Here is a 25,352-nt window from a genome sequence, read left to right as displayed (position 1 = left end):
TACCGTCGAATTGCGTCCACACTACCTCAAATTCAACCCGGCAAGGTCGATTTCAGCGCTAATCCCGTCGTCAGGGGAGGAGTACAGAAATCAATTTTAACAGCCCTTTAAGTCGAAAATAACGGCTTCGTCGTTTGGATGGGTGCAGGGTTAAGTCGATCTAATGTTGCTAAATTCGACCTAAACTCGTAGTGTAGACCAGGGCTATGACTATTTGCCCCACCCCCTTCTGCACAAAACAAAGTACATCTGCTCACAGAAGGTTCCTTTCCCATAGGGCCCTGAGACAATCTAGAGCCTGATTTGGCCACTATAAAACCAGCTCTAAATCAGTGCTCTTCCTTAGTGCTGCATCCCCCTCTGCATCAGTGCTGATCTCAGGGCACCGAGCTGGCATGGTTTATAGGAAACCATCATATTTAAGGAGGTAAGATTTCTGGCATGGGTATATTATTCCTGCCATTGTTAATTACAGAAGCTTTTTTTTTGTCCTAACTGTGGGATAAGAGGTGCCTTCATGCATCATGTATGTTGCATGTCTGAAGTAACAGCATGCTACATGTAATTGTATCCTCAGAAATATTGTGTAAACAAGTTGGTTGTAATATTCCAACCTACCAGTGATCTTCCTTAAAAACTACAACCCAGAGCAACTTAATTCCTTCTCAAAAATTAAAAAAAATAGAGGATTGCCAATTCAGGAGAATAATTCTGGAGAAGGATGAATACAGTAGTGGAGACAATGAATAGCTTAAAGAAAGGAAACCTCCAGAAGATGACTGCTTCTCTAGAGAATTTTATAAAGCTTATAAAAGCTACTGGTCCTGAAACTAAATTCCAGTTTCATCCCCCACATACAGTGTAAGAAGCAGTCATAACATTAATCCTCAAACCCAAGAGAGATCCTAAATTCCATGGTAAGTTAAGGCCAACCTTTTGATTTTATTAATCAAAGACAATAAATTGTCGACAAGCATGTTGAACAATCACCACAGCCATTTTGACCACCAAAGGACCCATATCAAGTGGGCTTAATGCCAAAAGGCAAGCCATGAAGAATTTATGTCGGATCTTGAACATCATCTTGGAAATCAGAGAGAAGCTGAAACCATTTGCTGCTATTTCTCTGGATGCAGAGAAAGCTAAATCAGTTGAATAAAAGTATTTGGTTTCTAACTCAGCTTTTTAGTGTGGTTGCAAAGACAAATGATCATATACAGTAAATTCAAAGTTTTTAGGCAAAGCTAGTTATAAGAGAACATCAAAATGTGCTGCAAGATGTCATATATGCAAATAGTCTATGAATAAACACTCTGAAACTTGAATTTGCTATACATAGCCACTTCATGAACAATGAACAAAAGGAAAACCAGAAAAGAGAGAAACTAGAAACAGAAGAGCTAAACAGAGCATATTCAATAATACATTGAATAAGAAATTCCTAAGCATTGATTAGATCATTCTTTCATTAACATAAGTGTATACTCCAACAATGACATTTTTAAAATATACAGACCCATGCAGAACTAGTGTGTACAGAAAGAGATAGGAGATAAAGCTACATTGGTCCTTATTATTTAAGGCCCCATCCTTCCTTTAATCACAGAGACTACCAATGTAGGTTTGTGCAAACGAGTTTTAATTCGGTTTCCATGGCATTCTTGGGGGGAGGGGAAGGCACACAGTTTTCCCCAATGAAGAGACAAGAAGTTGTACCTCTGCCCCAACCTGCAGATCAACAAAGATTTCTGGGTACCCACTGGAGCTGAGGGGTATCCAACAGAAAGCCCTAGATCTCTACTCTGCTGCTTGATCTCACCAGCTCACAGAGCATGAATTCTGGACATTAAGGCTAAATCGGTCTGAGTTGCACAAAGAAAGGGCTCTCAGAGTTGAAGATTTGTTAGAAAATAATTTGTGTCTTTCTCAGATTTACAGAAATAAAGGAGGGTTATGTACAACACATTCTGGGCAACCGAGAGCTAATATGAAACGACTCATAGGCCCTGCCTTAAACTGATAACCTGACTGCAAATTTCAGGAATCCAATTTATTTATTTATTTATTATTTATTTATTAATGGAGATATCCTATCTCCTAGAACTGGAAGGGACCTTGAAAGGTCATCGAGTCCAGCCCCCTGCCTTCACTAGCAGGACCAAGTACTGATTTTTGCCCCAGATCCCTAAGTGGCCCCCTCAAGGATTGAACTCACAACCCTAGGTTTAGCAGGCCAGTGTTCAAACCACTGAGCTATCCCTCCCCCCCCCCCCCAATTTAAACTATACCCAATTTCTCACCTACACAGATTACTGATTTAAAGCAATCCGAGTGTAACAGCACAATTAAGGGCAGTATTGAAATGAAAAATACCAATACCTAAGCATACACTAGGCTACACTCTGGTGAAGTGAAATATACATCTTCAAAAATTACAACAATCTAAAACATTGAAGAAGTTATATAGGACAATGTTGCAAATGCATTATCTTTACGTACATGTTAGTGATAAATAGCTTTCAGAGTATGTTACATAGGTTAAGACCATTCACAACTCTTTATGAAAATAATAGGAGGAAGGGAAGAAAAGAAGCTATACAAAAAGACATCAAATTGACAATACCAGAAGGCTTTTCTACTTTACACCGTCACATGGATTTCCAGGTGTTTCTAGTTTAACCTGGTTAAAAACAGCTCTGATGCCTACCAAAGAGGTAACTTGGGAGATATTTATGAAAAAATGAAACACTATTTTCTGGAACTGAAAGGATAACATTAATATCTAGCACACACATTTTATGAAAGGGTATCATAAAATGGAGAAATACTTGAAAGGAGTTATACCAGGGATGCATTTGGTTCAGCATGTTTAATGAGATTTGGATACACAAATCCTTTTGGAAGTCTGTGACAGATTGGTGTTATTTGTCAATAATCCATATTTGCTATAGAACAGAATGAATATTGAGAAAATCATCATTTTAAAATGAGTCCTTTCTGTTTAAACTCTAACGCAAAACATAAAGGACTCCAGCTGCAGGTTGAAACCTACTGTCAGCAAAATTAACATGTGAAAGTCTGGTGGTTAGCACAGCACAAAGAACAGACAGCCCACTAAGTGGGAGGGATGACGGCTTTGAATTAAGATGTGAAAAATGTACAGAAAAACAGGAACTTAAACTGTACAACTCATCCCCACAAGGGTACACCTGGATAACTACTTTTGTGAGCAAGGTCACAGGAGGGCAAATCAAAACTGTGATAACTGAAGGATCCTAGTGAGGAAGAGAGAGAGGATGACATGAAATATCCAAAAGCAGAATTTGCATCTCCAGCACTGGCTGCCAAAAAGGGTCTCAGAGACCAACGGGACCACACACAAAAAACATACTGTAGAAAAGCAAAATATTGCTATTTAACCTAAAATGACACACAGGGAATACACCTAGATTAGTTAAGCAGAGTATAAAACTAGATACATCATGCATGCTGTTTACTTGTTTGAATTCAATTGTCTCTGCTTATTCTTAATAAATCTTGTGTTACTTATGAGGATTTCATGCACACCATCCCAGAGATGTGAGACAACCTTCCAGCTATAAGAGAGCCAAGGAAGAGCATCTAGAGCCCAGTCCACTGAGGATTTTTCAATCAAGAAGGCAAAGACAAGAGGATCACCTTAATTTAGGTCTCTTGCAGTAAGGCCTGTGGTCCTAATGATGAAGAAGAAACGCCTAATGACCACAGATGGGAATCAGATTTAAGGGGACAAAACAATATTCCTAAATGACCTATTCGAGTCAAGAAAAACATTTATTCTACATGTTAATTGAGCTAGAAAGAGGCTCAGGGAAAAACCTATATAGTGATGAAGACTATTATGGGGCAGAGAGACTGAATTAATTGCTGAGTTTTAATTTGCATCTTAGAAACATTCAGTAAACTTATGTATTTTGATATACGAAAAATTGAGTCTATGTAACAATACAAGCAGCAAACACAATGTAAAAAAAAACCAAACAAAAACAAAAAACATAACCATGAAGTTCCTAGATGGTTGTCACTATGCTGAACACTATGGCTGTTCTGAATCACATGGTAACAGCAGGGATAGATCTCAGATCCTCCTCCCGCCAAAAGTACAACTCTCACTACCTCTTGAAGAATCTGTTATCTGCTAGCACAGTCTATGGCAGACAGCTGAGAGAATCTGATGCCACCCTGCTAGAACAAAGTGGTAAAAACACATACAATATCTCACCAATTTCTCTACCTTTACATTTGCTTCATATTTCTTTCTTTCTGAGTATCTAAAAATCAAATTTCCCCAGAACTTCCAGTCTTCTCACAGGAGAGTCTTTAAAACTATATTCTGTGTCAGCATAAAGACTGTGTGAGAAAGTCAGTTTTAATACTAAAACTTGCTCAGGGTTTTCAGAAGTTAAAGCATCCTGCTTCAGATAATGTCCTTACTTAAACAGGTCTTTCTCATAGGAGGCTTCCTGTTCTCACCGACAGAGACTGCCAAGCTCTGCATACTGAATACCCAAGCACACTTTTACTTGGTCTACTTCTGTATTTTTAGCTAAATGACTATTGCATCGTATTCCCATTACCAACTTTTCTCCCTACATCTTTACTCCTATCTCCTTTTCTTCTATTTCTTCTTCTTCTTCTACTAATTCTTTAAGCTACTTCTCCCTACTACTCCTTTTTCTCTAAGGCCCAGCACAGTAATAAATATGTCTACATAAGGCCACAGAAAAATTCTGGGGTGCTTCTGTTTCCTATTTTGGACTTGCATTGCATGAGAGCTGGACATACTCATTGTTCAACCAGGTCCTTAATGCTCTACTTTTACCTTTTATTTCTGTTCCTCCAAGCCTTTTCCCCAAATGTCAATCTGTTTCTTTAATTATATCCTCCCCTTCATATGTATGTCCTGTCTTTGCTTTAAATCCATCCCCTCTATCATCTTCCCCATGTAGCCTTTTCCTTCACTGGCTGAAGGATAGCTTCCACTTCCTCTTTTCCTTACCACAACAGGTTTTCTTTCATGCTGTCTCCCTTCCATGCTCACAGGCAGAGGTTGTTAATCTCAAAAGGTAAAATACCACCGCACAAGACTCTCCCATCGTGTTGCAACAGCTGAGCTCATAAACATTTTGGTTACGAATGTGAGCCAAATCCTATTCACCTTAATCATTGACTTCAATGGGAACTACTCAGGAGAGGCAAGCAGGATTTGTCCGTGTTGTTTTGCCATAACAACGCAAACCCAAGTTTCTAGGACATCCAAGAAAGCCCTTCAAGGCCAAAGCTTTCACATTTTTTGTTTGTTTTAAACATGGCATCCATTTTACTTATTTAACCATGTTCCCATTGGTTCTCTGTACAATAAAAATGTGTGTTCCACTGCGCAAATAAAAAGCCAATTGTTTGTAATCAGGTATGCCCAAGCCCAATTTAGATGCTAGATACAGTTATACAAGCATTCAACACACAAAGTGAAACATGGTTTTTGAAAGAGAAATATTATAACCCCAATCCTATTAAACATCCATTTTTCAAGATACATCTTTTTTTAAAACTTGATGACACTTATTCTCTTAATACTGAATGATTTGCATATGGACAGGCTGGAAGGCAGACTAACCGTATTAGCAAATATTATTGTGGGATTCAAAATGCACATCAATCATTTTCATGTCTACTTCCAAGGTATGCATGCAAGTCCCACTGTGCAAAACTTAAACAGTAACTTATTCATAAACTATTAAAGAGACTGATTCTGCTTTATAAACACCAAAGCAGTTTCATTTCCAGGGAATAAGGAGAATAATAAAACTAAATATCCTGACATATCAAAAGCCCAGGGAAAAAGTTATTCTGATGCCTAGCAGTTCATATGCTGCTGTGCTTGTAATGGGACATTTCAACAAGTCACAGTTAAAGGCTATGGGAACTGGAACAGGGCCAAGGGAAGAGGCTTTATGCCACTTAGAAACTGTGCCCCCTCTATTCCAGATTGCTTTTGTTTTAACATTTTGTTTATTTGTACACTAATGTTTTACAATGTGTTCTGTCAAATTACAGGAAGCTACAAAACATGCACAATTGGTCCCTGAAAGAATTAGACAATTTCACCCTTTTTGCTTGCAAGGCCCGGATAGCAGCAAATCACGTGCACCACAGCATGAATATTGCACACATTTGGCACAAAGGTCTGGCTAGGATCGGAGACAGCCATTCTCAATCTCAATCTACACTCAAGTTTCCCTTCAGTCTACACAGGATTTGCTGTCAACTCACTTTAATTGTTGTGAGTTTACATCAGAAAAGCCAAATCATTAAACCAGACACTGTGGGAGTTTTGACTGAACCACCACTGCAGGATAGGGCCTGAATGCAAAAAAATAGACTAGAAGAAAAGAGAAGAGAAACCATCTTCTTGTAGGTTAGAGATTTTTCCTACAGAGCGAGCTGGGGGGGGGGCAGCTCTTTCTAGGGTAAAGGCAGGGTTTCTTTGTTACGGGAACTAAGGGACAATGGAACAAGCACTTGAGACGTCTCTATACGAGAATCAGGGGGACATGGAGGTAATTCCTTATATTCAGGCATAGGGGGCTCTCTTCAGGTGGAAGTACACATGAGAAAGTCTTCTCAGCAGAAGGAGTACAAGAGTGTCTCCTCAAAGGGGAGCAGGACAGAACATGCAAAATTCTCTTTACAATAAGGCATCAATTCCTGGGCATCATGGAAGTGCATCAGGAGTCTCTACGGAAGGGAGAGTGTATGGCACGGACTATAGAATTTGACAAAAAGACAAATTAAAAAAAAAGGGAGCAGTGGCAGACACCTCATACATAACCTGTAGTTGCAAGTACGAAATCAGAGCTTTTCTCCTTTGACATGGAGCCTTCAGTGACACCATGGATCACAGCAGCTCTAAAGGAGACCAAGACAGATCTTGTGATGGTCTGTGCCTAATGTACTAGACTGTGACTCAACTGATCTAATCACAGCTCTGCCACAGATTGTGTGTGGAAAACTGGGTTACTCAATTCTCCCATCTGCAAATGGGGATAATTATAGGTATTCTGACATTACAGTGATAAGGCCATATAAGTATCTAGACCAGTGGTTCCCCAACTTGTTCCGCCGCTTGTGCGGGGAAAGCCCCTGGCGGGCCGGGCCGGTTTGTTTACCTGCTGCATCCGCAAGTTCGGCCCATCGCGGCTCCCAGTGGCCGTGGTTCGCTGCTCCAGGCCAATGGGAGCTGCTGGAAGCGGCAGCCAGTACGTCCCTCGGCCCACACCACTTCCAGCAGCTCCCATTGGCCTGGAGCAGCGAACCACGGCCACTGGGAGCCGCGATGGGCCGAACTTGCGGATGCGGCAGGTAAACACACCAGCCTGGCTTGACAGGTGCTTTCCCCGCACAAGTGGTGGAACAAGTTTGCGAACCACTGATCTAGACATATCATATTAACTTATCTCACAGGGTTGTGGTGAGAGTAGTTCTTTTCAAGTCTGTGAGATGCTCAGATGTTATGGTGATAAATGCAACAGAAAAGCCTATGAACAATCATTAACAAAAAATATCTCTGCCCTTATCGTGTAGTAGCATTAGCAAAGTTGTATAGCTGTTTTCTTGTTGACAGTTCAGGTAATAGGAGTGGGTGGAAGGAGAAGCAAAAACATCTGATGACATATTAGAGTGAGGGTAACATTTTCAAAAGTATCAAAAGTGACTTAGGCCCTTAAGTCCCATTTTCAAAAATAACTTAAGTCTCATTAAAAGTCAGTGAGAGCCTAGGAGGCCAAATTCCATTGCAAGTCAATAGGAGCCTAAGTCATTTTTGAAAATGGGACTTAGGCTCCAAATTTAGGGTAAATTTTTCAAAAATGCTTAAGAAAAACAAAAAACAAAACAGTAACTACAGCACAGAGATCTGCAGGACAGACCTAGAAACCATCAAAAAGATTAGCAGGCTCTAAGGAATGGGTCTATGCAACCTTTCCCCTTCAAAAGTTACGTTTCTTTGGCCTAATCACCTTATTTTTATGGTTTCTAATTGGAAACAGAATAAGTTTCCTGGCATTAGAGTATTTTACTCTCTACAAATACAATGCTTGCCAACTACCTCACACAAATACCATTAATCTTGGTTTTATTTGGCTTAGTCCCTAACTGCACACCTAAGCCAAAATGATAAATCGCTCAAACATACGTATGGAGAACCTTTGCTGTAACCCTGGATAAGGCATCATCTTCTTATGGCCAGTCATAGCAACAGAGTCACAGCAGGATGGAACCTTACCTCCACTCAGGTCCTGTCTAGGTAAGAGATCTCATTGAAGGCACTCTCTTACAAATCCTTGATGCAATTATTTTTTTCATACATAGCAAAAGATTATCTAAAACAAGTCCTAATGGGAGAACTTCCTATCAGAAAACAAACTGCATTAACCTTTGGTGGATTTAAGTCTGGGGTAGGAGCCATGTTCCCTTAAGGAAGTAAAATAATGATTGTTTTACTTTGTGTGAAAGTTTGCACACAAATCACAGAATATCAGGATTGGAAGGGACCTCAGGAGGCCATCTGGTCCAACCCCCTGCTCAAAGCAGGACCAAGCCCCACACCGATTTTTGCCCCAGATCCCTAAATGGCACCCTCAAGGATTGAACTCACAACCCTGGATTTAGCAGGCCAATGCTCAAATCACTGAGCTATCCCTCCCCCACCCAGGCAGGGAAAAAGTGGGCAAAGTTTTTACAAACAAACTTCCCCATGGTCATTTGCAACAGGAAGTTAAAAGTGATGATAAATGGGTTACAATATTAGGAAACAGTTATGTAAAAAATGGCAAAAAGATGCATTAAAATGTTTATAAGATCAATAAGAGATAAAAGTTTCACTCTAGAGCAGCATTTACTGAATTTTACTCACTAAAATATATACTTTAGAAAGAACGCATAACAGTTTATTTCCTAAAGCTGCTAAGCAAAAATCCCATTAAGATAATCATCAGTCAGTAATCCGTCTCTAAATCTTCAGAAGCACATTTATGAGTTAGGAAACTTCTCCCACATATGTGGGGAAGACCTTATAGTGCAACATTGGTAAAACAATGAGTCAAAAGGTGCTTCCCTTTGAGTAGGCGTCATCTATCCTCCCACAAATTGTCTGCCAGATAATCATTGTAATCTATTTATTATGCAGAAAAGCACAGTTAAGTTGAAGTGAGATATTTGTTCTTAAAAAATGAACATAGGAAAATAAAGGCATGTTTCAAACCAGTATGCAAGAGGATTTGGCAAATTTCTGTGCATTACCTGCACATGCCACTCTGAATTTACAATCCATATATTTCAATTCGACTGACAATAACTTGTGAAAACACTTGGGTTTTTTTTTTTTTTTCCTTTTAGGAAAAAAGGAAGATTTTCAATTGCTTAATGAACATTTTTAAAAACTCATTTATCCATATGGGCTGCAAAAAGCCCCAAACAGCATGTAATTAGTTATGAGTGCAAGGATCGGAGGGAATGGGGTGGGAAGACTGCAAGAAGTCTATGAGCCTACACAAATTGTATGCAAACCTTATAACCCATGGAGCCTGGCTCAGCAGGGGATCTTTGCACCATAGTGAACTTTTGTCCGGGTGAACCAAGGCCACTGGATCTATGACTATTGGGATATGCAGGGTATATCTCCCTATTCAAGAAGGTGGTAGGGGAAAAAGAACAAGTTATAGCAACTGTGGCTCCACCACTGCTCAAGGCCCTTAAGAGGAACTGATCCCTATTGACCTCTGGAGACTTCCTATGCACATAGTACAAGCTGCATATGGGGGAGATGATTTGGCCTTTTCATGTGAACAACTGTAGCAGTCATACCAAAGAGAAGCCTTCTCAAGAACTCAGAAGAGCAATTTTGTAAATCATAACAAAATTTGACTAACCTGTCATAACTAAAATAAAGTATTTTAAGACTATTGTTAATACGATACTACCATCGTTCTCAAGTACATTGGACCAAATGTATCCCTAGTATATCCGCAATGCTTCTGTAAATTTAAGGAAGATTAAAACATTCAGAGCATGTCTACACTTGAAAGTTATGTGGGTTTTGTTGTTCTGAATCACTTAACACAGATAAGCTGTTTTGTGAGCAGTGCATCCACAATGCATGTTATCCCCAGTTCTTATCTTCCTTTGGGATCAGTACTTCTACATGGCCCTGAATTGTTTCAAAATAAGTGCTCAGCATTCTAGGCAGACAGCACATAGTGCAATGATCTGCCAGTAGGCTCTGTGCATTCTGGGATTTTTCTCAATCCACAGTGCAGACCACTGCTTATGGGCTCAGCCAACAAGCATAGACTGGTGAGACAGGATAGTGATACAGCCTGGCATGACCAGCAATGGTGGCTGAACTTCAGGATGACAAAGGCCACCTTCTTAGAAACCTATGCAGAGCTCACCCTGGAGCTGCAACTGTGAAACAACTACATGAGAGTTCCCCTCAGTGTAGAGAAGCACATGACCATTGTTATCTGGAAGCTCCCCACCTCCTAATTTCTACCAGTAAGTATCTAACCAGTTTGGTGCTGGTAGATCAACCATTAGGGCAGTTGTAATGGAGTTGTGGCCTGCTATCAAGGAAGTGCTGTTCCCCCGGATAATATGGCTAGGCAATGCTTACAAAGCTACTAATGGACTTCCACAGCTGGAGTTCCCAAATTGTACTAGGACCATTAAAAGGACTCATGTGCCCATTCTTTACCCCACGGACCCGAGCAGGCCTCGGACTTCATCAACAGAAAGAGCTGTTTCTCCACAGTGCTCCTGGTCTGGTTGATCACTGTGGAAGGCTCACCACTAATATGTGGGCTGGGCTGAAAAGGTCAATGATACCATGATCTTTAGAAATTCTGGTCTGTTTTCTGCAATGAGAAATGGAGCTTCTACTCCTATTGTCTCTGTGGACACTGATGATGTTGACATTCCTCCAGTCACTCTGGGAGACTGAATTTACCCTCTGCTTCCCTTGCTTATGAAACTGGACACTTGAATAGCTGAAAGGACTCGTTTAACTATACCCTGGGCAGCTGCAGAATGGCAGTGGAGTGTGCATTTGGAAGATGGTAAGGTAGATGAAGGTGCCTGATGTTGAGGCTGGTGGTTGATGAGCAACATCTGCCTCGTGTGATAGCTGCTGTCTGTGTTTGCAGAACGTATGTCGGAGGAATGAGAGAGTCTTTCCAGAAGATGGGAGGACAAGGTGGGAAGACTTGCTGAACATTTTGAACAACCAGAGAGGCAGCCTCTATGAAATGCCACAACTGATCAGGGATAGTGTCAGGGATGCATTATGCTCTTGAGGCTTAGGCAAACTTGTAAACGTATGTACTTTTGTGTATGGCTTTTATCGTGATTTTTATCATACACAGGTTTTAAAATCCTTGTACCACTCCACAAAGCTTAACAAGCTTCATGTGAGGAAGTTATCTTTCAGGGATGTCTATTATAGCACAGGTGGGTATTTTACTTATTGTGCAAGGCTCTCATGAAATTTTCAAACAATGCCATGCCATTTTCAATAATTAAATAACCACACCAAGTTGAACATTATTTAATAAAAAGTGTTATTGGACATACATAAGAGTACAAAGTTAAACCCAGTGCAAAAGAGTAAAAAAATAAAAAGTTCAGCATGCATTCAAATTAGTGCTTTTGTGGTCACAGATTTGTGTAGGTTTTGGAGTGTGGGTCAGAAATGTTCTCTGCATCTTGGGGTGTGGAACAGTGGTAGAAGGGCCTGAGTCCTGTGAATAAGAGAGTGAAGGGGTTCTCCCAGTATGCACTGTTCTCCTTGTCATCTGGTGGCACGGAATTTTGAGGAGAGGGCCTGTTCCTTGAAGTTGAAGTGAAGGGTGTATCCTGGCATACAGAGTTCTGAGGGAGAGGGCTGCAGAACACGGGTAGGTTGGGGTGGTGTCCTTCAGTATAATGTCACTATGTTCTCCATTAGGGTTGTTTGCCTCTCCATGATCCTCAGCAACTGTGCCTGCGAAGTACTAGCCAGTGCCCTGTCCTTTTTCTCCTCTATCATGGTTAAGGAAACCTTCCCTCCACTCCTCTGTCCACACACGGAGGTTGGTAAACCATGTCAACCCTTGACCTCTTTCTCTTCATATGTAGATTGGACAGATATTCACTCACTGATAGTACCCCTGTCCATGGTCATGCCAATGTGTTAGGTGCTATGGAGGGAAAGAGGGGAAAAATGAGTTATTGTCCTATTTGTACTCTCTATGCCAACAGTGATAAAATGTTGCTTTTTCCTGATTTTGGAATCCCTTTCCCAAAGACTCTCCCCAGTCTTCAGTGAGCTTGGAGATGGTAAGATGTTTTCAGACATTCTTCCCTGTTTGTGTAGGACTGCTGGGCCTGTGGTGATGAGGGGTGGTCGGAGGATGGGTTGGGTCACCTGGAAGGAAGTTTACTAATTGCACGTGCACCTATGCAGACTGCCAGTGGCAGGGCAGAGAGGAAGATGGGCCAGCAGGGAGAGGCCATTAGTTGCACATGTACCTCTGCAGGCTGTGGATTGAGTTTGGGGAGGGTGAAGGAGAGCAGCAGATGCAGGTTAGTAACTGCATGCACACCTTGGTAGCCTGTCTTTATCTTGAAGGATGTTCCCAAAAGGCAGAAAAGGATTTTGTTCAAAAAAAGCAATGTGCAAACCAGGACAACATGCCATACTATTACTTGCCAGGATGGTGCTCTGAGAGCTTGTGCAGAAGTGGAAAGGAACCGCAAGGTATACGAGCAATGCTGAGAAAGCTGCACTGCTGTGCAGTCAGCATGCCAAAACAGAGCACTATCGTTCTCTCTCTCGAACACCGAGGATCAGCATAAAATGAAGCACAAAATAAAAACAATTCCATAGTAACCCAAAGAGGGCCATGCTTGAATGCCTTAAAATCCCTTTCCTTTTTGAAATGTCTATGTAACATGAGTTGAGTTCTTTTGAGGTAAATCATCCGTTTGCTCAAAGCTGAAGGAAGGCAGGCATTAATAAAACAGAGTCAGAAAAGCATTTGTAGCGCTTTTTCTTTCCTGTATCTGCTGCTACAAGAAGTGTGCCTTCCTTTCAATCTCTCATTTTTACCCACATGATGGTGCCCTCTTGAACAGAAGAAAAGGGAGGGCTGTTGACAGGAGAGAGAGATGGAGCAATAAGCACCATGGTAAGTGCTGTGGGGGCGGGACCTGTTAAGACTGAGTGAAGTGGTGGCTATGTTTGCATATTTCAGAGAAATAAACAGTACACAGTTTTTAAACTCTCTGGCACAGTCCCCATTTTGAACATTGGGAATGCTGGAGATTAAAAGCTGAGGAGGTGAAGGGAGGATAGCCCAACATGGTGGCATCCTGACGGTATCTAACGTATATACTCGTTCATTAGCCCGTTCGTTTATAAGCCGACCCCCCAAAATAGATAGGTAAAAATAGCAAAAACTGTATGACCCTTTCGTAAGCCAACCCTATATTTCAGGGGTTGGAAAACTTTGGCTCCTGGCCCGTCAGGGTAAGCCGCTGGTGGATTGGGACGTTTTGTTTACTTGGAGCGTCTGCAGGCAGCCATTCCCAGCCAACGGGAGCTGCGGGAAGTGGCGCGTCACTTCCCGCAGCTCCCGCTGGCTGGGAACGGCGAACTGCGGCCACAGGGAGCTGAGGGACTCCATGCCTGCAGATGCTCCAGGTAAACAAAACAGCAACGTATTAGATATTCAATTCAATGATTCCACAGCGTTTAAAATCATCAAATTTTGGTGTAGACTCATTTATAAGCCGACCCCCGCTCTTTGATGCATCACTTTTTTACCAAAAATATTCAGCTTATGAACGAGTATATACGGTAAGTTGTTTAAATCTCCCAGCACAGTTGTATTGTAATATAACACATCACACTTACTGGAAGAGGTCTCCTCCCCAAATTGGGTTTCCACCTAAGGTTCAGGTTGGTCCTCTGCTTCTGTTTTTTGAGAGGAGGTCTTCTGTGTCTCTGGCATTGTCTGAGTTGGGATTCGGTGGGTTGATGAGATCCTGGATTTTAGGATAAATCCCTTTGGATCTGCATCTGCCAGGGTATCCTCAACGGAGTCCATAATATGCTGTGGTTCAGTGGTGGCGTCTCTGTCAAAAATATGGTCCAGCTACTCATAGTAGCTGCAGACCACACAAGCTCTTCCAGAGACCTTATTACGTCCCTAATATTCTTACGACAGGACCATGAGAAGCACAGGGCATGGCCGCTGGATAATCAGTTTTTTACTTGATATGTGTGAATTTGCCATAAGTTGTAGTCACATAGTGCTTCTTCTGGCTGTGGCCAACATTTTAACAGAGAAATAATATCTGGTCAAGATGACCCAGGAGCACTAGAGAGCACACAGGTAAAATAGATAGGCCAATCCAGGTAGCCAGCAAAACAGTGTAGGATACCAGGGAGAGGATTTCCAGATGCAGAACAGTTGTTTCAGGATGGGGATGCAGCCAGACCTCTTTGTTGCTGGTAAACTCATCTCACAGTTTATTAAACCTCAAATAGTAAACCTGCTTCCAAAGTGGGTTTCTTATCACAGGGTAAAACCCCAGATGATTCGCAACAAGAACTCTGTGATAAAATTCCTTACATCCATGTGTAAGGATACGTCTATACTTCCCTCCGGGTCCGGCGGTAAGCAATCGATCTTCTGGGATCGATTTATCGCGTCTTGTCTAGACGCGATAAATCGATCCCGGAAGTGCTCACCGTCTACGCCAGTACTCCTGCTCCGTGAGAGGAGTACGTGGAGTCGACGGGGGAGCCTGCCTGCCACATGTGGACCCGCGGTAAGTTTGAACTAAGATAGTTCGACTTCAGCTACGTGAATAACGTGGCTGAAGTTGCGTATCTTAGTTCGAAGTGGGGGGTTAGTGTGGACCAGCCCCCAAAGTAACTCGGGTTAATCTGCAACATCTTTCAAGTGTAGATAAGCCCTTAGTCCCCTAGTCTACCTACCTGGCTCTTGACAAGAAAACCCTGCTTTTTTAGCAAATACATGGTATATGGTAAGAATGTTGGACATTACAGAAGTTTTTATTGCCCCGGTGCACACAAAGACCCCACTGATTTCATTGGGAAATGCATATGCATGCAGAGGAAGATATAGCATAAGCTTTAAATGAATTTCCATCTTTTCCTCATCATAAAAATTACTTCACAGTCTGCAGATACCACTCCCTTTGCCTACAGAAAAACAATCTATGTATGTTAGTCCTAAATTTAACCAGCTTCAGCTCATGACCTTTAGATAAGCCATTCTCCTGGAATCTAAACCAGTCTTTTTCAAGGTCACAGAGGCACCCTTTTAAAATGGGAGTTCCCCCACCCCCAGTTGAATTTTCTCCCCATCTTGTGACGTACTGTTACAACAACACAAAAACTAACTTGGGTCACCTGTATTACTTAAGTTAGACACTTCTGTTAAATACTTCTATTGCAGTGAATGAATTTTGGCAATGGCAAAAAAAATAATTAAAAACGATTCATTTAGAAGCACCAGTCACACCATGCACATGTGAAACAAGACTGATATATCTCAGTTTCCCCAAGAAAAACATTTTCATTATAAATGATGTCATAAACTAGCACACAACTTACCAATTAAAAAAGTTTCTCTCTCAGGACTATAAGAGTCTGCTCTGCTGAACTTTACAAATCAGAGACTTTGCATACAGCAAAACGTAAGGACCCGGCTTACAATGACAAATGATGATTTAAGAAATTATCTCTCTTGTGAAATAAGCAAACAAGAAATTCTGGGATGGAAAGAGACCAAGAAACTACTCCAATGTCCATCCCCCAAAGGACTTCCAGAGTTGTGTTCATTTGTTTCAGTTTGGCTATGAACAGAGCTAATTGCTGCTGTCACAGTGCTGCTCTACTGGATGATGGCCACTTCTGTGTGATGGCTTTCCACAGTTATGGAATAAAAGCAATTTCAACTTTACTACTTCTTAGTGGATTACGGTATGCTTAGCTATAAATATACTACTAAAGTTGTTAAATGCTAGTGTACATTTATTAATCCCCATAAATATTAGAGCTATGGAAGAAATAATCCTATATTTATTGTATACATACATCTTTTAGAATTAAAGGTCAATATCAAAATGCACTGAAAAGCTATTTCTAATCTGCAGCCCACAAAAAAAAAATTATACTCTGGATAAGTTGTATGCACCTAGATAATTCATTTAAGATAAATATTTATTTGGCAACCAAATCATCAAATAAAACATTATAAAGTACTAGAAAAATATTTTTAAAAGCTCTAGTTAATTTCAGTTTTCTCCACATCTTTGCCAGTTGGCTGCACCAAGTTTCATTCACCCTACTGATAAACAGTAAGGGCTGAGTGGCATGCATACGACCATCAAAAATAATGCCTTTTTTTTTTTTTTTTTTTAATTTCCTCATAGCAAAAAAAAAACCAGCAAGCAGATCAGTACAGACCAAAATGGAAAATCATTTGTTTGACCTTTGATAAAATAAGCAAACAATGGGTCAAGGACATTAACAATTCCCTTAAACATGAAAGGGTGAACTTCCGTATCTAAAAATATTCCCTTCTGTAGCAAAAATCTTATGACAATTTTAAACAGTAGGAATGGTTTTGAGGGAGCTACAGTTCCCTGGTGACATATAGTGGAAATCCTGACAACTTTAGCTCTTACATTGTAGAAGTATGTTATACCATTGCCCAGATTAAATGCATTTAACAATTGATCATAAAATCTCCCTCAATTTTAAATGCCTGAATACTAACTTTCAAACATTTTTAAAGAGCAATTTCACTTTTGCATCTTAGGTAAACCTTAAAATGTGGACTAAATTCAACTCTGGCACAATTTACGCAGGCATAACTCTCATTCAAATCAGTGGTCAACATGCCAGCAATGCCAAGGCTGAATTTAATCCGCAGTGATAGAAAAGCACAACAAGTTAAAGTGCCTTAGCATCAAAACCCTGCAATTTTATCTTGTGGACTACAGTTCACCTTTGAAGAAACACTATTAAAAGTACAACACCCGAATTTAACTAATTGCAATTACTTAGAAGAGCCTACATGAATAGTGTTTGGTGTTCCCCCTGCTGGTTTTGCACTTAACTTACAAACACTATTCCTCTGGGTATGACTTGATAATACTGGTGTTTAAAGGATGTTTTGGCATGATAAGGAAATGGAAAAGGGAAAAATAAGATTAGGCCTGTTCAGCTTAGAAAATAGATGACTAAGGGAGGCCGGGGGTGCAGGGAATATGATAGAAGTCTATAAAATCATGAGTGGTGTGGAAAAAGTGAATAGGGAAGTGTTATTTACCCTTTCACATAATACCAAAGCTAGGGGGCACCTGATGAAAGTAATAAGCAGCAGGTTCAATACAAACAAGAGCTAGTGTGGGAAAAAGTACAACGCAGAACTGCCTTGTGGCACTTATAACCATGGGAATGTTACGATGGCCAAAAGTATAACTGGATTCAAAAAAAGAACAGGGTAAGTTAATGAAGGATAGGTCCATCAATGGCTATTAGCCAAGATGATCAGGGTCACAACCCCATGCTCAGGATGACCCTCCACTTCTGACTACCAGAAGTGGATCACTCCAAATTTCCCTGTTCTGTACACACCCCTGAAGCTCTGGTACAGGCCACTGTCAGAGACAGGATACTAGGAAAGATGGACCATTGTCTAACCCACTATGGAAGTCCTTATGTTGCTGAAGTTGCGTTTGTTAAAAGAAAGAGGCATGATCATTTAAAATACATTTTTATTCACATAATATGACTATCTGAAGTTCTGGATAGCTGTCCAAAAGCTAAATAATCAAATATGTGTATTAGCACAAGTGCCCAACATGAACCCCACTGCCAACTAGGACTCTCCCATCACCCATTAAACCCCACTTTTAAAGCCTGAGACAAAAGAAACTCTGAAGTGTGACCTCAAGGTTAGCAAATTTGGGTTTGAGCAAACAACTGAGGGAAGCAAGTTCCAGAACTGAAATCATGAAAGTGTAGTGCTGGAAGGGACCTCAAGGGGTCATCAAGTCCAGATCCCTGCACCGAGGACCCTTCATTGAAACAATGAAGTATACCTCCAACCCCCTCCTGATTAAACCCAGGAGTTTTTAGTTCATACACCTCAGCTGATTTCAACAGCTGCAGTATCTTCCAGAAAGAGGGTCAATCTCTCCAGTAACCAGGATCCAAACCATCTACCACTTTATAGGTTAAATGAAAGTTGTTCTAAAGAATCCATTTTTCCATGAAAACTTTCATGAAAGTTCTTGCTGAGAATATTTTTATACAGCTCTAGTTAAAACCAATCAGTACCTGGAATTCAGTAGGTAAGGTACTTTTTGCAATAAGTGCTACTAAACAAATGAGTATATATACTTTGCACTAGTTGTAGTTACTGGCTAGTTCAACTTCTAAGATGTGCGTGTTTCATAAAAGCAATCCTGAGCATTGCTGCTATCCGAGCCTTCCATCTCATCTTTAGACTAATCAGACCCTGAGGCTTTGGACATTAGTAACAAGAAGTGGGCACACTTCCTCCATGAAGGGAGCCAATTGTCATCCCCAGCCTTTCTTGTGCTATTTACACAGTCAATTAGCATTTTTGAGATCTTATCTAGTTTGAGTTTCAGCCAGCTTACCCTCACATCCAAGCCTCAGCCCCAGCCACAAAGGTAAATAATATGTTCAAACAGAGGTGACAGGACTATTTATTTCTGAGTAGGGGGGGGAGGGGAAATCAAACTATTTTCATTTTATCAAACAGATTACAATGACTATCTGCATGCAAGAAACAGGAGTCATATAAAAATATTTCCTAGTAAAGCTAAATTATATTGATTGACACCTATTGGAGAACAAAATGATGCACAGAAAAGTTAAAATGAATTAATGATTTATAGAACTGTCATTCAGAAATTATGTCATTTTGATCGATATAATGGCGTTTACCATGGAATGTAAACGCAAGGACAGAAAGGGGGGGAAAGGCAATGCGCACACATATATGCCTTAACTTATGCTTGAAACGCTCCTTCTATTTAACAACTTAGTCAGGATTTTTGCTATTTTGAGAACAACCACAACATCCCCCAATATCACTCAATTTCAAGTGACATAACTTTGCAACTAAATGTGAAGCTGAAATTGTGAATGGTCCAATAATTTTTTACTTACATTTAACTCTCCTTTAATTGCACACATTACAGTACTTTGATGATTGTTATTTAGAGAAGTAGTAAATACTTACAAATCTGGAGTTACTGAATTGCAGTACTTCCACTGTAAAATATGCAGCAGTAAATCCCATGTGTCAACAACCAAAAAGCTATCTTTTTCTGTACTATATCAATGAAATTCTACTAAAATGACATACCACTGGTATTTGTTCTATCTTCCAATACACTAAACATTGTGAAATTATACACTGCAATACTACACTAGAAAGTTCATAAGCCAAATTCACTGCTGGCATGATGAAGTTCCAGTTTATACCAATAGTGAATTTGACTTGATGTCTTTATATACAGTCACTAATGGACTACAAACTTCTGTAGCTTTCTTTAACATATGGGTCTGAAAAACAAAAGAATTTGCATTAAAACACCTGTAGCATTTAATAGGAAAACTGCCTGCCTCATAGTTCCAGTATTTTTTCAAATACAATGCTTTGCACTTCTAACATTCCCCCATCTACAGGATCTTTGATTCTTTACAAACATTAATGAATTGATCCATATCCCACCCAGGCGGTGGACATTATCCTCTTTTTACGTATGGGAAAAGAAATACACAAAAAAGTTAAATACTTTCCCAAAGTCACTAAGTTACTCACAGAACTGTAAACAAATCCCAGATAATACTAAAAATAATAAAAATCTTTGCTACCAAACTACAAGACCCAAGTGTGTGCTAAACACAAGTGTCTAGGCCCCTAATTTGCTCTGTTATAGTGGTGCCATCCAATTAAAAATCAATAGGATGCGCCAGTGTAAGTGATAATTCAGTCCCTACTGTTTAAAAGAATGTTTTTGTCTATTAAAATCTAAACCTACCAAGAATCAAACAGTCATGGTCAACAAATCATGCCAATAATAATAGCAATGTTTGCACAACAGCAAAGCATGTAACAGAAGACAATATGCTCCAACTACAGTCAGTCTTTTCCTGAGTTCACAGCCTACATAGAAAATGTCAGAGGGCCAACTTAAATGTCACAGCACAAAATTATGCCGTTAATTATTCCCAGGCACTCCAACGAAGTCAAGTTCTGCTTCGGGAAAAGCGAGCGTGACAGGGGTGTAAGGGGGGGGGAATGTGGCCCTGTGACTCAGCTCTCATTGATGTTCTGACACACCGCAGCTGAAGTGCAGAGACACCCAAATCCCAAGGAGACGGACACATGGGAGAGAGGGTGAACGCACTTGCGGTGAGCCCCATCAGGACTACACGCCGCGTTACTTCCTCTTCCCTTAGGAAGATGCCGAGCAGGGCATCCCGAGGGCGAGCAGCTCCAAGCGCCGGGCTCAGCGCGGACAAGCCCCCCACCAGGGAACCCGCTCACCCACTCCCAAGGGCTGCCGCAAGTGAACACACCCTGCTCAAAGCGGGGGCGCCCCCGGAGCCCTGCTCGTGGGCGGGATGTCAGCGGCTCACCGGCAGCGGCAGAGTCAGGCAAAGCGCCGAGCAGCCCCAACGCTGCGAACATACGCAGCAGGGAGGCTGCCAAACCAGCATCCCCAAGAGCCCGCAAACTGCACACCCACACACCCCCCCGCGCTGCCCCCCGGGCTGCAGCTGGGGCAGCCCGGCCACCCGGGGCAGCGGCGTTCCCAGACCTACCTCTCAGCGGGTCTGTCAACCCGGGACACCCCCAGGAGCAACTTCAGAGGAAACGGCAACAACTTTCCCTGCGCTCCAGGGGTGCAGCCCGGCTACGCCATCCGGAGCCAGCTGCCCCGGGCGGAACGGGCCGCGGCGGGGGCCGCTCCGAGGTGCCTGCGAACGCCCTGGTCGCCCCGAGCGGGAGGAGGAGAGAAGCGCCCACCCGCTCCGCCAGAAACCTGCGATTCACCCCATCGGGCTGCGACTCCGAGCAAGTTGGAGCAACACGCACCGGGGCGGGGCCTGCTTCTCGGCCGCGTCAATCAGCGCCCAGCGGCCCTGCTATTGGGCGAGGGGCGGGGACAGCGCCGCGATGGGCGCGCGGAGCCGCGGCCCTCGGAGACTCCTCCTCCCTTCGGCCCGCTCGCTCTGCGCCCCTCCCCCTCCCCCCCAGTTGATAGATGAGCTCCGAGCGCTTCTTCGGCCTTTTCCCCTGCCCCGGGGCGGGTCGTTTCCTCGCAGCAGCGGAGTGCCGGGCTGGGAGAGGCGAGGACATGCACAGCGTGTTGCTTGGACCAGTCCCTCCCTTCAGCGAGACACACTGGCCGCAGTTTGTCATGTACATTTGACTTTGGGTTAAACCCCAGACACGTTATGCAACATTCCAGCTGAGTTTTTCCAGGACAAGTTTGGGATAATATTTTAACTTTGTCTTTTCGAGATCTGGGTAAAAGATTGCCCGATCTAGCCAATGGGGCCCAACCTTGCTAATTCTTCCTGTTAATAATGGACAAGTGTGGATGTAGGCACTCCTTTAACATTAAAAAAAAGAAAATCTAGTCATATTGCTGCAGCTGGTCCAGATTCTGTCGGTGGATCTTCCTGGATTTAGACAGTTTTTGGTTGCAGTCTCTCAGATTCTACTGCCTAAATAGAGAATATTGCCACTCTTGCTGCAGTTTATAAATCTGGACCCTACTGCACCCCAGTGCAACAGTGTTACCAAAAAATACTTCAGATTCAGCATCTGTATCCTGATGGAGTCTGCCAAATAGTACCATCATAAGACAGAGCAAGTGTTGCTTCTGCTATTACACACACACACACAAATTGGCTCCAATACATCCTAGTACTGCAAAAACTCAGTTTTGCCGTTGTATCCTGTTGCAGCTGGCTAATTTTAGGCTGCATAACCCTGCATTTTACGCTGCATAACCCTGAATTTTACTGACAAAACCTTCTCTGACATATGCACCTTATCCTAATCCACTGTAATAACCCAGATCCCAAAGTATCATGGTGCAATTTAGGATGATATAGGAATTATAAAGTCACAAAATGATTGGCTGGCATGTCCTAAGGGCACTTTTAGATCCATGTTAGGTCACTAATTTCTCTATGAAGTGTATTGACTGATCTGCTAGAAGATTAATTATTGTTGTAGTAAACAGGCTGAATATTTGTTTTCTATGCTAATACTGTAGGTAAACATTTAACAGGACCTTTAAATTTCATGTACATTATAACCCTGGAGGGAAAACATAACAGTGGTAATAGCTAGAAGAAGGAAAATAATTTGAAAAGGAGAAGATGGTTGGTTGCTATTGTGTTCTATAAGTTAGATGTGCGAGTCTGTGCCAAGTTCCTTGTTTTATAGGTGGAAGTCTCCCTCCTGCTTATAACAACCTTCAAACTGACTCATATTAATAGAATGAATCAGGTATTTTCATTATGCAGAACAGTAGAAGAGAATGATAGTCAGAAGTGGAGTGGGCTAACTGAAACTGCATTGGACTGGAAGGCACAACTCTTGGCTCTGTCAAGAACTCACTGCATGATCTTCAGTAAGTGACGTAACCTGTCTGGGCCTAATTCATCCTTGTTGTAACTCAGCAGAAGTTAAGGGCAGAGTTGGTTGGGAACAAGTATTTCCATTCTGTGGAGAATTCTGACACTTTGGTGAAGAATTGTTCCCAATTGGAATGAAAAGCCAAAATTTTGAAACTTCCTGAAAAACAAAACAAAACAAAAAATATAAGAAATTTGATTTGCAACCATTTAAATGTTTTGTTTAGATAATATCAAATAGTTTTATTTTTAAAAAATCAAAATGTTTCATTTCGTTAAGGTAAAAACATATTTCAATACAATTGAAATGTTTTGTCTTCACTATGGTTTTAATTAATTTCACTTAGACTTTTACTACATTAAAATATGATTATGCATATTAACAGTGTGTACATATATTATAATTAATATTTTAATATATAAAAAACTATGAAAACAGTAGTTGAAACAAAACATTATTGAAAACCTTATTGAAACTAAATATTTTGATGTTATCAAAACAAAGACATTTAAATTATTTGTTTTGCTATTTTCCTGTCATTTTTTTAAATTAATATGTTCCTGCAAAACATTTTGATTGTTGACAACTGCATTTCTTTTATGAAAAACTGTTCTGTCAAAAAAATTTCAGCCACCTCTAGGTAAGGGTTCATAATAGATGAATCCTTTAAGCCTCATTTTACCAATCTGTAAAATGAGTTTGATAATACTAACCTCCCTGACAATTAATTATTATGAGAATTAATTATTGAAGCATATTTTGGGGTCTGTAAAGGCTGCTTTATGTTGCTCTAGTGTCCATTCCCCAACTTCCCCTTTAAAAATAATCACCATACTTAGCACATATAGCACTCTACAAATTTTAACAAATTAAGGGCCTGCTCCTCCTCCCCCTGAAGTCATTGACAAAACTCCCATTAACTTCAGGGAGAGCAAAACTGAGCCTGATTCCTGAAAACACCCAAGTAAGTAAATATCATCATTTTCAATGTACCTATGGCGAAACTAAGCTACAGAGAGGTGAGTGGCATTTTAGGATGCTTTTAGAAAGGTTTATCCATTGAATCTATTTTATTATTGTAATTGTTGTAACTGTTTGTGCAGCACGCTAAGCATCTTGACTTCAACAGAGATCAGTAGTCTGATCCTGTATTGCAAACCCTATGTTCCTATGACTCCTTCAGGGAATTGTAATGATTGGTTGGATACAATTTATCAGCCTACACATTTCAATTTGTAATTAAAATACTTTGCTACTACCACTAGCTCTACTGTTTTGTCTTTTATCCCTTCCTTGCCCTCCCCCCCGATTTTACTATGCCTCTTAAAAATACTAATTCACTGCTTCCTGCAGCACAAACCCCATACGTCACGCCTGCCTCTGAGGTGCCAAGCACTCATTTTCAATGGCACTGCTGAGCACCTCCTGGAATTAGGCCCAAAATCTTTATTCTCTGAAATTACTCTGTATTTCAGTTGTATCACTGTGAATCAAGTGAATCTACAGCTGCAGTCATGAATACTCTCTTTAGATTAAACAATTTAGTAAGTAATCTTATAAAACCGCAGAAACAGGCAAAGCAAAAGTTGGGGCCGTTCCTTGGCAGCCTCAACCCACCTAGACTCTTTTTGTGATTAATTTTGTCAGTGTTTGGAAAGTCTTGCATGTTAGAACATGACATGCCCCTATCTTATCAGTTTCAGGCTACATCCAGGTTGCAGACTCTTTGTGTGTAACAGAGAGGTATGGGTGGGGAAAGTCCCTGAACAAAGAGGAAAAGTAATATACTGCAACTCTGAAATGCAAACTTTGCTATTTTATATCTACTTTATATCCACATATTCAAATTGAATAATATTGGTTAGATATGAAATCAAGCTAAAGAAAAAGGAATGTGTTTTGTTTTATTTTAAATCTTAATGTAGGCCCCAATTCTGCAAAGATTTATACATGTGTTTAAAACTACCGATGTGAGGGTTCCATTGAAATCAATGGACTAGTGAGGTATGTGAAACGTGTATAAGTCATTGCAGGATCAGGGTCAGAACATAACTTCAAAGGGAACAAAGGTAATGATAATATTCCCATTGTTTTCAATTGAGACAGAATTAGACCCTTCGGGCCCAATTCTATAAAATATAGAGCAGCTCTTAGACGGTGCTTGTCACTGGGGCTGGCCAAATGGCACCAAATGGCTGGCCAAATGGCATTCCTGAAGGGTGTTTGTCCAACCAGTTCTTAAAAACCTCCAGTGATGGTGATTCCACAGTCTCCTTCAGAAGCCTATTCCAGAGCTTCACAGAATGGTTCTAGCATAGGACCCTAGGGAATAGAAGGACCTCTCATATACTGTAGCTTGTGGTGCCATCAAATTCACCTTTTGCTGATGAACATATGCTCATGCTTGTGGTGAAGAGAAAGGAAACAGAACACCAGGTCTGTGGTACTAGCTTTTAAAGCCTTAAGCCAAAAGCCTTCCTGGAAAAAACCTTTTTTGGGGTTTTTATTATAATACTTGCTTTGTTTACAACACTTTTT

The 25,352-nt window shown here is 41.1% G+C and overlaps 1 protein-coding gene across 5 annotated transcripts in view; it reads right to left on the bottom strand.

The window, feature by feature from the left end:
• LOC113407191 (transforming growth factor beta receptor type 3-like) overlaps positions 1-21,241 on the bottom strand; it is a 177,695-nt gene extending 156,454 nt beyond the window's left edge. For all 5 annotated transcript variants that reach the window (XM_026655334.2, XM_026655336.2, XM_026655331.2 and 2 more), the window contains exon 1: positions 20,984-21,241. The gene's annotated coding sequence lies outside the window, so the exon portion shown is untranslated. The remainder of the gene's footprint in view (positions 1-20,983) is intronic.
• Between the last annotated feature and the right edge of the window lie 4,111 nt (positions 21,242-25,352).

This window comes from Terrapene carolina, unplaced genomic scaffold, assembly GCF_002925995.2.
Source record: "Terrapene carolina triunguis isolate 2854851 unplaced genomic scaffold, T_m_triunguis-2.0 Scaffold210, whole genome shotgun sequence".
Taxonomy (NCBI): domain Eukaryota; kingdom Metazoa; phylum Chordata; order Testudines; family Emydidae; genus Terrapene; species Terrapene triunguis.
This window is presented reverse-complemented; position numbering and strand designations above follow the sequence as displayed.